The sequence below is a fragment of the Hetaerina americana genome, unplaced genomic scaffold (genome assembly GCF_022747635.1).
Source record: "Hetaerina americana unplaced genomic scaffold, ioHetAmer1.1.p SCAF_26, whole genome shotgun sequence".
Classification (NCBI taxonomy): Eukaryota; Metazoa; Arthropoda; class Insecta; order Odonata; family Calopterygidae; genus Hetaerina; species Hetaerina americana.
Window position 1 is genome coordinate 6,463,767 of NW_027286830.1, and position 13,093 is coordinate 6,476,859.

Below are 13,093 nucleotides of genomic sequence, written 5' to 3' on the forward strand. Positions count from 1 at the left end.
TGGGGAGGAAAAGGATTAGCATTTTGGATTTAAGGGAGTGAGAAAGAAAATATACAGATTTTAAGAAAGGTTTAATGTAGTTTGGGATGCCAGAGTCTGCCTAGTTAGCCAATGCTTCTTAGCATATGAGTGTAAATGTTTGCCCATTTGAAACCGACCTAAACAGTAAATTATAGATGTATAGTAATAATTAGAAAAAAATTATATTATTGGAAAATTTTGTGATGAATGATTTTGTGAATTCTTTAGTGAAAAATATTTTTGTAAAAATTAACTGTTTTTATGAGGCATTTTCAGCAAATATCAGGTGCCACCTAGTAGCATATTATCAGTGGGCAATAATATTAAACATTAACATAGACCCATTTTGCAAATTTTCAGAAAAAAAGGAAAGTCTAATTCCATGAATATATCCCATTCTAATCAAGTATATACATGGCAACCGCAGGATTTGTTCAATAAAATATTTGCATTTCTATGGGTCCGGAACAGCGGAGTTTAAATGACATGATTACAGAACAAAAAACGTCTACAATAAGGTCCTATCACATCATGAAGTTACATACTATCTTTGTGAATCACTTGTTACACTATGGCTGTGTTATATCTTGTAATATAGCAGCTCATTTACAAGTCATTATCAATGGAATACACAATCATGCCATCCTCACTTTTCATCACATCTGGAAAAATATTGCAGTAATTGTAAAATTTTGCATTAATTGTATCCATCATGGTTCAGTTGTTAGTTTTAATGGGGGCAGTCAATTCAAAACCAGATATAATTTTTATGTAATAAAACTGTATTACAGGGAATTAAAAATTCACTCAGTATAATTTCCTTATAGGAATATTGTTGCCACATGTGACTCATGAATACATAAAATATTATACTGAGTTTTAATGCCTGGGCCATGAAAATTAAAATATTATATTTGAATGGACAACAGACTTTATGCTTAATAGATTGGCTGGAACAGAGATATAAGCATTCACCATGTAGAGTATTATTGTACTACAACTATAACATAGAATACACTTTACATGTTTATTTGCCATTGGCATACCTACATAAAGTGCAAAGATAAAGCTCTCAGTTTCAGTCTTGATTTGGTGGGAAGATTAGGAAGCTTTTTTGCATGCTGTGCATTTTGATTGACTATATCAGGTAAAACCTGGGTCTTGTGCCTGATGATAACGCAATGATCCAAAATGTGTGTAATACAACAAAGCTTTCTTTGGCTTGATAAGTCCAATAGATCTTTTGATTCTACTAGATGTAAGAAATTCTGTGTTGCCTGGGAACAGTTCATAAAGCCTATATATATTTCACTTTATGATGATTATTGTTGACAGAGTCAGTCAGGAAACGGAGATTAGAACCCATGTAGTGTGGTGCTACAAAAGAAGAATGAAAATAAATTTATGAACAGAGTTACAATGAAAATATACTTTGATGAATGGGTGAAGAAAGAAGCTTTAGGAATGCATAACAAGAGTGCCTGGACACTAAAACTCATGAGTTACATCAAGAAGGACTACAGTTTACTATTTTCATTGAGGGAGCTATATTAGTGAAGATTAACAGAAGGGAACCCAAAGGTTAGTAGGTTCTGGGGCAATATATAATGTAGCATGAAGGAAATTTGAGCGGATTACAACCACAGACATTTCGTATATAGCCCATTAAAATGTAAGGTTATGGCAAATCACACATGGTGGGAGAGTAGAACAAAAAATTGAGTAAGGAATTAGATAGAGATGTTCACTACCACCCTGGATTGTTAAGTTTATACCAAGAATGTTATGCATAGCATACTTAATGAAAATATAAAAGGCAGTGCCTTGATTGAAAAGAAATAACAAATTTAAGTTAGAAGGTGACATAGTCATATATTGAGAGAAAGGTGGATAGGTACCAGATTGGGGATGGTAGCATGTATGGAAAAGAGAATGAAGATGCAACCTACTTAGCAAAAAAAAACATAAAGCCAAGGTAACAACATGTAGGAAAGGAAGAAAAAAATGGTTTGTAAAGCAATCACTAGGTAAACTGAAAAATAATATAGCATTTGGATACTTGAAGAAACATTTGGGCTGCTAGAAAAAAGAAACAGAAGGGTAGTCAATGGACAATCATAGAAGATGAAAAAGATTTGTATTCAAAGAAGCAACAGAAAATCACAACAACTTGGAAATCAATAAGCAGTATAGAAAAGTTATCGATGGAATTTACTTTTTTTGATAATATAAGATGTTGATAGTAACATTAGATGAACTTTAAATAAATAGAAAACTAAAGCTGAAGCAACATATTTTTTGAAAGCCTCAAATGGAAGGAACTATAGAGGGTGAGCACAATAGAGAAAGGCTAATGATGAATCAGAAGAAGCAAGAGAGGAAATATGTTAGAACAAGGAAAGATAAATGAAGGAGGAAATTTGCTGTGGATAGGGCAGGATCAGCTTTTATAGGACTGAATAAACAAATTCCCCTCCTAGGTTATCTTTTAATATCACAAGCATATGTTCTGGCTAAACCTGGATACACACAGGGTATTGTACAGATCTTGCTGAAGTTGGCAATGCCAAACATGATAAATTTATCTGATAGTATATATGCTTCTTATATTATATATGAACATTATATGCATCATTCAATATTAGGACACAGACAACATAAAAACTAGAGTATGGTTTAAAAATACATTGGTTTCCATGGAAGTGATTCAGGAATTTATCATCAATTACTTCATTAGACCAAATTATGCGGATATACCTGCACATATCATGAAAAACGTGAAACATGCTCCTAGGAACATGTGAGATGGCTCCTTATTTCCAGAATGCTTATGAGAGGCAGGAGCACTGAAATATATGATGCAAGGTATGTGCTCGATTGAAAAGAATTTTTACTTTGATTTCATAAATACTTTGCTTGAGAATAAATTCAAATTTTTTCTAGATTTTGTTACAATACTTAACCTTAGGCTCTCCACAACACTTGGAGAACACTATTTCTCAATGGGCACAATATCAGTGAGAGGGAGGAGTAACATGCATATATCATGCCATTCACCTTCACCTTCTAAGCGTTTCAAGAATCACAACTTTTTCATTCTGACTGATGCACATATAAGAGCCATTTTATATTTTCTAATAATTGTGGCTATCATTGTATTTGATGAACATGTAACACATGATGCTATGAGTCAAGTAATTCGAAATGCCCGCCGCCTTCATATAGGGCACAGTTCTTTCAGCGAGTATCTCGTGAACACTGGAACATTCGCGAGATGGCACTGAGAGTTCGCACTAATGGCATCGAGAGTTCTTTAGCGAGATGATGAAGTATCCTATCTCCTCCGGTAGAGGGTGGGTAAAGCATGGTAAGGCGCGCTCATCATTAAATGTGCTCGGGAGAACTTGTAATTTTATCAGTTTCAAAATAGATATCTGAAATAATTCGAATAAAGATATGTACATGAATGATATGCTGGTATAATTTGTATTTACCGAAAACCGAGGAATCGAAGCGTATAATTCAGAGAAGAGCAGGAGAGCAGAATTTGAACCTTTTCTTCTGAAACAGATACCCGAAATATACAAAAAAGTAGGTATTTGTTAACTGGGTATAATGAACACGAATAATAATTAAAAAATGGAAAATTAAAAAAAGTAGAAGGTAAACACTCCTAATTTCAGAGTAAATTGTTATTTCAGAAGAGGCAGACCTGTAACATATCTTAATTCAGCAGCGATCTTCGATACTTTTTTGTCATGCAGCTAATCACCCTTTTTAATTTTTTTCTTTTATGAGAAATCGCCATAACTTTCTATTTTTAACGACACAAACATTGTCGTGCAGTTTTGTTTTAGTACCGCTTTTGACTATTCAAACCAGCTCGAATGCATAATAAATTAAAGTAAAAGTTGTATTGTTAGCAGCTAGTCTTATTGAATAAAATTATCTGTACCTGTTTCATCGATACACCTTCTTGTTCATCTCTTCGTAATTATTTTTGTTGAGAACTCCTAAGTCTATTTAAGACTTAAAGAGTATAGACTCAATAGTTATAATTTCTTATCAAATCCCTGTTCTTAACTACGCAAAAAGCTAGGCAAACTCAGCCACAAAATATGAACATTATTAAATATTATCTATGAACGTTGAATACTATAGTGACTATCACCAAAATGTTTGGAGAAAATGCTCAATATTTTTGAAAAAATATGCTCACTCTTCCCAAGGAAAGAATTATCCAGAGGAATAAATGAATATGAGATTTAAGTTTACGATTTGCTGATGCTCAAACATATACAAATGAAATTTGGTTTCTTTTGGAAACTATATTTCTTTGTATTTGTATGATATGTGTGTATTCCAGCTTCTACTTTAAGAGTTGATATGGCCAAGGACTTGTAAAAATAAGAGAGAAATAATGGGGAACGGTCTGACAGTTTCCGATTAAATTAATAGTTATCTCTTTATCATAAATGAGACTTTTAAACCTTATTAATAGTTGAAACTCGGAAGTGACACAGGAATTGAATAAACGCAAAACTACGGAGTCCATTAAAGACGTTTTGTAACTGTAATTTTCCTCTGTGGAGTGTTTATGTTGTGAAATAACCCAAGCAATCGAAACATCTTTAATCGAATTATATTGCGACTTCATAAAATTACGAAGTAATAACCTTGATGCTTAGTGTATAGCTTGTTGACACAACTTTTCGATAAACATGCCGTGTGAATATGAAAGAGACCTCGGTTTTAGACAAAATATGATTAAGATTAGGCAGACCCGTTTCCGATGGCCAAATACTGAAATACTCGACAACGCGTCTTGTTTTTGATTAACGGTTGAGATTTTAAACAATGCATAATTATGCTGCTAATATATTTAGGCCGCTGAATCTTTCACGCTCGCTATATACTGGTCGCCAAATGACGAAGACTACTTGGATCCAGTTGTAGCTAGTTGAAAAAAGGTAATTTTAAACGTGTAACGTTTTCCGTATAGTAGTGTGGGCCAGACCCAATTTTCAGATACAATTATTTATTATTTGAGTGAATCTAATTGAGGCAAATGGCAGAGTTTTTAAGGTCAACAACTCCGAGGGAATGTTTGTGAACCAACTATGAAATTGAGAAGACAATATTGGTTTTGAGTATTTTCAGTTGCTGCGCCAATAATTTTATGCTGTTGTGCTGGTAAATTGAGGTAGAATCAAAATATTCGTTTTACTGATTTGTACAACAGACTACATCTGTGGGAGAAGACTATAAAAACTACCATGGAGTCTCTCCCTTAACTTCTCATTAAGATCTCGCCTAAAAATGCAACGCTGGATTAGAGGTTTAACATAATTAATTCATTACAGTTGCATGGTTTTGAAAAGGTAAATTGAATTTTACGTTTAATTTTCGCATCTTTCATCCCAGACTTTCAAATCTGTCCTTAACTTTATATTTGATTAAGGTAATTTAAAATGAATCGAGTTTTTGTAACGAAATTTTAATGCTGCATAATCCAAGTATTAAATCTTTCTTGAGATGGGTTGACGTTAGCTTCTATTTTTTTTAAATGCCCCTCTCCTTAAAATCAACGAATTATACTATAGGAATTACACGAAAGAGCTTTAGCTGTTGCCCGTTTCATTACTAATGCCTTGGCAGATGGTCGTACCATACCTACTGGTACAGGTTATTGGTGGAATTAATTCCATTTGATACAATGAAAATTAAAAGGGATCGATCACACTTATTGGTGGAACACTGGAGGTCGTTTTGACATAGTAGGTACTATTGAAAATCAAATTTCAGAAAGGTACCCATTATTTTCGCCTCAAGAGAACATCGGTAACCAAAGTTACTATTTTATTGTTCACTCCACATTATCATAGGTGTGCATTTCTTTATTTCCTGGAACTGGGCCAAAGATTTTAAGAAATTTCAAAACCATGCATCTACTTTTTTCTTTAAGTGCGAATGTCATGCAAGAAACATGCTGGCATGTTTCTCCATCTACTTTTTTATTAACCTTTTTGGCGGTTTGGGAAAAAGCTTCGACTGCGTAAGTAGCTCTATTCAATTAGACGCTCAAGGACTTTTCCTCAGAGGATGCTAATGATAGAGGCATCTAATTTTCAGAATATTTTATATTTCCATTTGCAGAAATAGGGCTAACGTGGCCCATTTTTCAGTCTTGCGATATCTTATCTTCTAATGAGAACTTATATAAGTAAGATGATTTCCCGAGGGAAAAATAGTCTGAGGCTAGTTTTTGCAGTAAATGGTACTAGTATTTCTTTTGGCTCTGAGGACGTGATTTTCGTCTGTTAACTTGTAGTTGAGAAGGTGGATGGACTGTAACAACGTTGAAAATAAAATAGACGAGCAGAGTACTCAACGGAGGAGTACTATTAGAAGAGGGAAACAAATCGCACGAGCTGAGGCACGATGGCGTCAGCAGAAGAAGTATTGAGGAATCCGCAAAGGAACTAGAATAAACTATTAGAAGCAGATTATGATAAATGTCAGCGTAAGGTAATATAGAGTAATTAAAAGATTGACAAGCACCAGGATATTTTGGAGAGCTGTTAAAAATCAATCTTCGGATTGAAACCCTATGACAACCTTGTCGCTGAATCATCCTTCATTCAGTTGAAATTATGTAATAATTCATCGCTTAATTAATACTGCAGTAATATTCTGATGGTTTCGATTCATTTTTAGTGTGGAAGCTTTCATCACAAATGCTTTACGCGTTAGATTTGTCCATACCGTTGGAAATATCTTTATCGTTTACATCCTTTTTGATTCAGATAGCCCAATGACACGTTTTCCTGAAAGAACTGCCAATTTTTTATATTATGTGTATTTACAACATGCATTGATCAAAGAGTAATGGAAGCAGCCTTTTTACATAATACCCGTATCAAATATGCTTCGAGCTTTCGGGACCCATCTCAAATGGAACAAAATACAAAGTACGATTAAGTCTCTTGAGTTCACGAAAAACTGCCATGGAAGAGCTCCAAGTACCATAAAATTACTACATATCCTGGGGACCCTGAAAGCTCGAATACGCAATACTAGGCTTAGCCTTTAACTGGGACTTCAACTGTGCGATTTTGCATACATTCATGATGCCAAGGAACCAATTCAAGGTACACAGTGCAGCAGTCGAGTACACGATAACGGCATTATTAGAGTGTTTTATAGTTGAACGGGTCGATGAAAGGGTTCGCTATTCCCTCGCATTATTCACAATCACAGCAAAATAAGTGACGCTTGAAGAAATAATCCCGATCTATCCTTTATTGGCTTCTTCCTCTTTTTTTAAAGCAGGCGTCTAACACCTCTCCAATGCTCCTATGCGGAAGATTGTAAAGATATTTTTGAAGGTTAACCCCCTGTTACTCCATACTGCAAGGTATTCGTACCTTGGTATGGTCGTTAAGACATCGAACGAGTATTTTTCCCCTAAAGTTAAGTAAAGCAGAGCTCAAGGTACCTTCAGTTTGCACACTTTTTGTTACCACACCTCTAGTTCAATTGTCTTTTATAGGATTTAGTGATGTACTAAAGAATGCAGAGAACATGACATAGAATGTACATATAGTATCCCGTTTCTTCAGAGTCCATTTTCATTCCCAATTGTTCCGATGTGGTTTTTAAATTTGTTAATAGATATGAAATTATCCATTCCATTACGTTGAATTCATGAGAACGATATTTTGTTATTGTAGTCACTTGGCAAAAAATACGGGAATATTATTAAAAATAGACGCAGAAATTCTTAATGCTACATCATTCGCATTGCCGTTTGCTTTCATTGTAGGTAGTAGCCTCAAGTAGGAAGGAATGAATAACCTCGTGATCACCAATTCCTTCATTTGCACAAAAGCTATAACCAATCCAGAGAAGCTTATTGATAACAGAGTAAAAATTATTTTAATTTGGTTTTTGGTATCTTTTTTCAAATATAATACGTGGTTGAAAAATAAATCGTCTTTTATCGCGCGCAATTTTGTGATGTTGTTTTTTTGCTGTAGGTTTCCCAGGTGATTGATGGATACCTTAACTAACTATCGAAATCTATTATCCCCTCCCTGTGCTTAGAGGAAATTTTCCATCTTTATATTAACTTTAGTATATGCATAATTCAATCGGGCAAGCACGACATTTACGCAAAAGAATTATTTGGCTTCTTTTACGGTTCCCAAGATACATTTTGTACTTCTACGTAGTTACGAAATGTTTGGACAGTGACGCCTGAATAAGATTAAGAACTATTATTTATAATTCTACGCTTCCTTGAGATGGAAGAATGATTTAAAAGTTATACTCCTTAAGAATGAAGAAGATAGAAGAAGGATTTGAAAAATTGTACAAGACAGAAAACCGAAATTGATATGAATGGATGCAGGAAAGTAGTAAAAATAAAAAGTGGTTTGAGACAAGGTTGTCTTCTATCCTTCTACCTATTTAATTTATTCATTGAGGAATCAATTACAACAATGAAAGAAATTACCAAAGGTGTTATGGAGAATGGAAAAAGAATTCACATTATCTGCTTTGCTTATTAATGAGTAATAATCGCCGACTCTGAAAAGGACATTGATAAGATACTTAAAATACTATCCAGAGACCTAGAAGATTTGATATTGAAAATAAAAAAGAAGAAAACCAAGATGATGGTAGTAGGAAAGAGAAAAAAATTGGAAAAACTGACAAAAATAGACAACTTGGATCAGGCCGATCATTTTTGCTACCTGGGGAGTATTATTTACAACAAAAATGCACGTGAGACTAAGATTAAGAGATGAATAGCCTTGGAAAAACAAACGTTTCAAAACAAAAAGAATTTACTAGTTAATAAGCATTGAAACCAGGAAATAGTTCATCAAAGCGTTCGTTCAAGAGCATATTGCTACATGGATGTGAGAAATGGACAATCAGGAAAACTGAAAGAAAAAAGCTGAAGGAAATGGAAATGTGGACTTTTAGGAAACTAACAAAACCTAGCTGGGTAGAAACGAAAAGTAATGAAAAAGTGTTAGCAGAATTGAAAGAAAATGGAATGAAGGTAAAGTTGTTGGGAAGAAACGAAGAGGACGTTCCAGAGCTGGTTTCTTCAAGAACATGGAGAAAGAGATGGACTTCAGATCATATGCTAGCCCGAAGGAAGCAGCAGTGAATAGAGAGGCGTGGCTATTACGAAATGTCACTGCCTTCAGTGTTATATTGATTGACCTCCTTAACTCCTCTTTAAGTCCCCGAGGAAAGTCTTCGTTGTCATTAGTATCCTCTGTAAGCCAACTTTCTATCCCCAAGAATATTTAAACACCAGGTAGATGTTAAATAGCAGTTTGTTTATTATTTCATAATAATAACGCCCTTCAATATTTTATACTTTGTTCCGATGTGTTTTTTTTAAATTTAATTGGGAATTTGCTGCTTTCCCATTGGCCTACGCACTAAACTGCATTCTATCCAGAAACGTTTTACTAGTATAATGACCGAGTGTCCCCAATCGTCACCGCCTAACGCTTTGGCTGAGCAGTGAACGACTGACAGGTATCCTGAACGATTCGAATTAGGGCAAGACGTCAAAAATATTTAACCCTATGCCTATTATTCACCCGTGGTGCACATTAATTAGCTTTAAGTGCAACTGTTAATAAACTAATCAGGCGGAATTATGACACACTACTTATGCATAGAAGTTAGTGACCACGTCCAATGGTTTTATTTCTCCTACAATTCATTTCTCATTAAAAAATCAGCTTCGAGTAAACGACTACTCGAGGCGATAAGCTCACGAAAAAAACGGGTTTTCATTTAATATGATTTACCCATTCCGTAAATGATTAAGCGTAGAGAGCTAACAGCTCGTCCAATGAAGGAGAATCATTCATCTGGAGAAGAGTAAGGTCACGGGCTCGTATCCCTTATCCAGAAGGAAAAGTTATACGTGTCTACACTAGAACCTACTCTTGTCACCGGGAAATCTGATATAGGCGTAGTGTTACTATTAGTGCCTTGCTCCCTGGTGAATATCAAAGAAAAAGAGATGAAAATAGGTACGGTTTGCAAAAGTGAACTGATCCGATACTAAAAATAATGACCTGCGGGAATGTTTTTGAATGGGCGTGTACATACAAAATCGTTATATTTTTCAAACCAACTCGGAGTAACAAACACTCGTCCATGTTTTAGTGGCAAGATATTTCTTAATTCATTAGTATTCTCGGAGTGAACTCCAATGAATACTTAATCGCAAATACGCAAGCGATCATAATTAACTAGTAATTAGGGAACAAGTTACAGCTCTTACATTTCGAGCAGATGCGTATGATGGTCTTAAGGGGCAAAGTTGGTGCATAGTTGCGGAAAAGAACCGTCTCCAGGCAAATAAATCGAACACACCCTGCGTTTAACGTCACTGCCTAAAAATTTTATTTTTTGGCCAGGTTCTATTATGTTTTGTCAATACGAAGATTAACTTTAACCTCCGGCTAAGGCTAGAACTCAATCTCATGACCGCCGGTTAAGTTCAAAACCGACCGTTGAACTGATCAAATACTGACAGACGGTGCTTCGGAGGCTAGAATGCTTACACTCACTAATGAGAAATATTGTCTGTTCATGTAATCGGATTTGTCAATAATCTCCAAGTTAAGTCAGCGTTCACATTAACGTATGATTGGATGAAACAAGACATTACAATTAATCGTTTCAGACGTAACTTTGTTGAATTAAAACTTTAAATTCACATGTGATTTACAAAGTTTTACGAAGCCATTACAAAATTGGGCCTAAGTGTTCTTAAAATTGGATGCTCATAACCAAACTAAGATAGCAGAGAGTGATCATCGTTAAGGGACTCAAAAATACAGCAAAGATATTTTTGTATGTCATTGGAGGGTCGAATTTAATCATGGAAGATTGTTTAAAAATGGCGGAAAACGTTGAGCCCACTAAGAGGATAATTGGAACTGAACTACTTAAGCGACTGACGGTAGCCTCCGCGATTATGCAACACAATGGAAGAAGATAATGTTTACTTCATTTCAAGCAGAGGAAAACACCATTTGCGTAATTTCCGCCTCGTACACTGAAAATTGTTTTTTTCAGTGAATGACGCAATCTCCTGTACCGACGTTCTTTTTGTGTCAACACTATTAAGTCCGCCAATTTCTTTTCTGAAGATGTCACGCGAATAACATATATTTTTTCTGCTTCTCTCAGCTCTTCCTCTAAAACAACCCGGCAGCGAAGCGGCATAAGGAGATGGGCACAAGATAGAGCGTTCCCCTTCTTTCGCTTTTTTCTCCAAGTGAGGAACCTTGAAGCAAGTTTAGGATGTTGCTCAACAGGGCTTGGACAAAGGATATGATGTTAACCACCCAAGTCGTTATTTATATCTACCCAGCAACACGAGGATTAATTGCTGGCAGTAAGAATTATTAAGCGTTTCCCCTTTACAATTAATTTCCGTGGATACTCTGGCCCGCACCCCTGGCCATTTCCGGGCTGCGGCTCTGCTCTTAAAGCAAAATTAATGTACTAATTTTGAGTGCCATATCACGAACTGAACTTAAAATAAGAAAACTAAAGTAAATGGACGCTGCAAAATGAGCTTCGCCCTTCACCAGTTACAGCTATGTACCAAAGCTGAAAAAATCTACCACTCGCCAATTCCGGGGAAATTGATTTCATGTGTATAAAACGCATTAGTTAATATTCAAGCTATAATTAATCCAGAAAGTAGCAGCTGAAAAAATTCTTGCAGAGACAGTACATAGAGTGCATGAAGTAAGGAGGACCTTTTATATTCATGGTGAGTAGATGTAACGTTTTCACATCAATTGTAACTTATGCCTATCCTTCGCAATGTTTACTCCAAAAAACAACAAAAATCATCCTCGTACTTCTAACTCAGCAACGCAGTGAAATGGCACACCATATATTTTAGGAAACCAAGGCACAAGTGATACTGGCGTAATTAATTTTTTTGCGAAGTTATTTAAAAGCACACACAAGCAGTAAATGAAAAAAATAGTAAATATTCAGGGTTACATAAGGAATTTCACAGCCGAGTTTGATTACACCCATATATTTTAACTGTGCTTTGTCGACACAAATTAAAAATATTATGCATTGCGGATACTCTTCGACAAAGATTATATTCTTTCATATATTCATATACGAGGGCGATTCGAAAAGTAAGGTCTCCTATTTTTTTCATAAAAAATCAAATTTATTCTCAACTTTGTGTGCATCGTAGGAAAGGCTGAGCATTTAGCTATTTCTCCACATAGTCGCCTTGACGACCAATCACTTTTTGCATCCTTTTAATCAGCTTTTTAATACTGGCGTCATTACTTTCTCCCGCCGCGTCGCGAAGCCAACTGAGAACTGCTTAATGCACTTCCTCGTCTGACTTAAATTTCTGTCCTCCAAGGTGTTTTTTGAGAACGGGGAACAAGTAGTAAGCTGGGGACAACGTCCGGGCTTTAAGGAGGGTGGTCGATGATATCCCAGCCGAATTCATTGAGTAGGGTGGTCGTTTGATGTGGCACATGTGGACGTGCATTGTCATGATGCAAATACACTCCTTTGGTGAGACACCTTGTTGTAACCGAGGACCTCCAACACAATATTCTGCACGGAGAAAGAGCCACTCTCTTCATTATGGCCTTCCTTTATCTCATGAAGGGTAATTCTGTACGGCAATTGTGTACCATCTCGTCATTGGAGCCACCGTTGTCTCCGGCACACTCGGCCGCCTCGACCGCTGCTCATCGTGGACGTTTTCCCGGCCATCAAAGCACTCCCTGCACCACTACCGCACGTTTTTGATGTCTATACATTGCTCGCCGTACACTTCCACTAAATGGCGATGAATTTATATCGGAGAAGCAGTCGTCAGTTGGCTTCGCGACGCGGCTGGAGAAAGGTACGACGCCGGTATTAAAAATCAACTTACAAGGATGCAAAAAGTGATTGATCGTCAAGGTAACTATGTAGAAAAATAGCAAAATGCTCAACCTTTCCAACAATGAACGCAGAGTTGAGAATT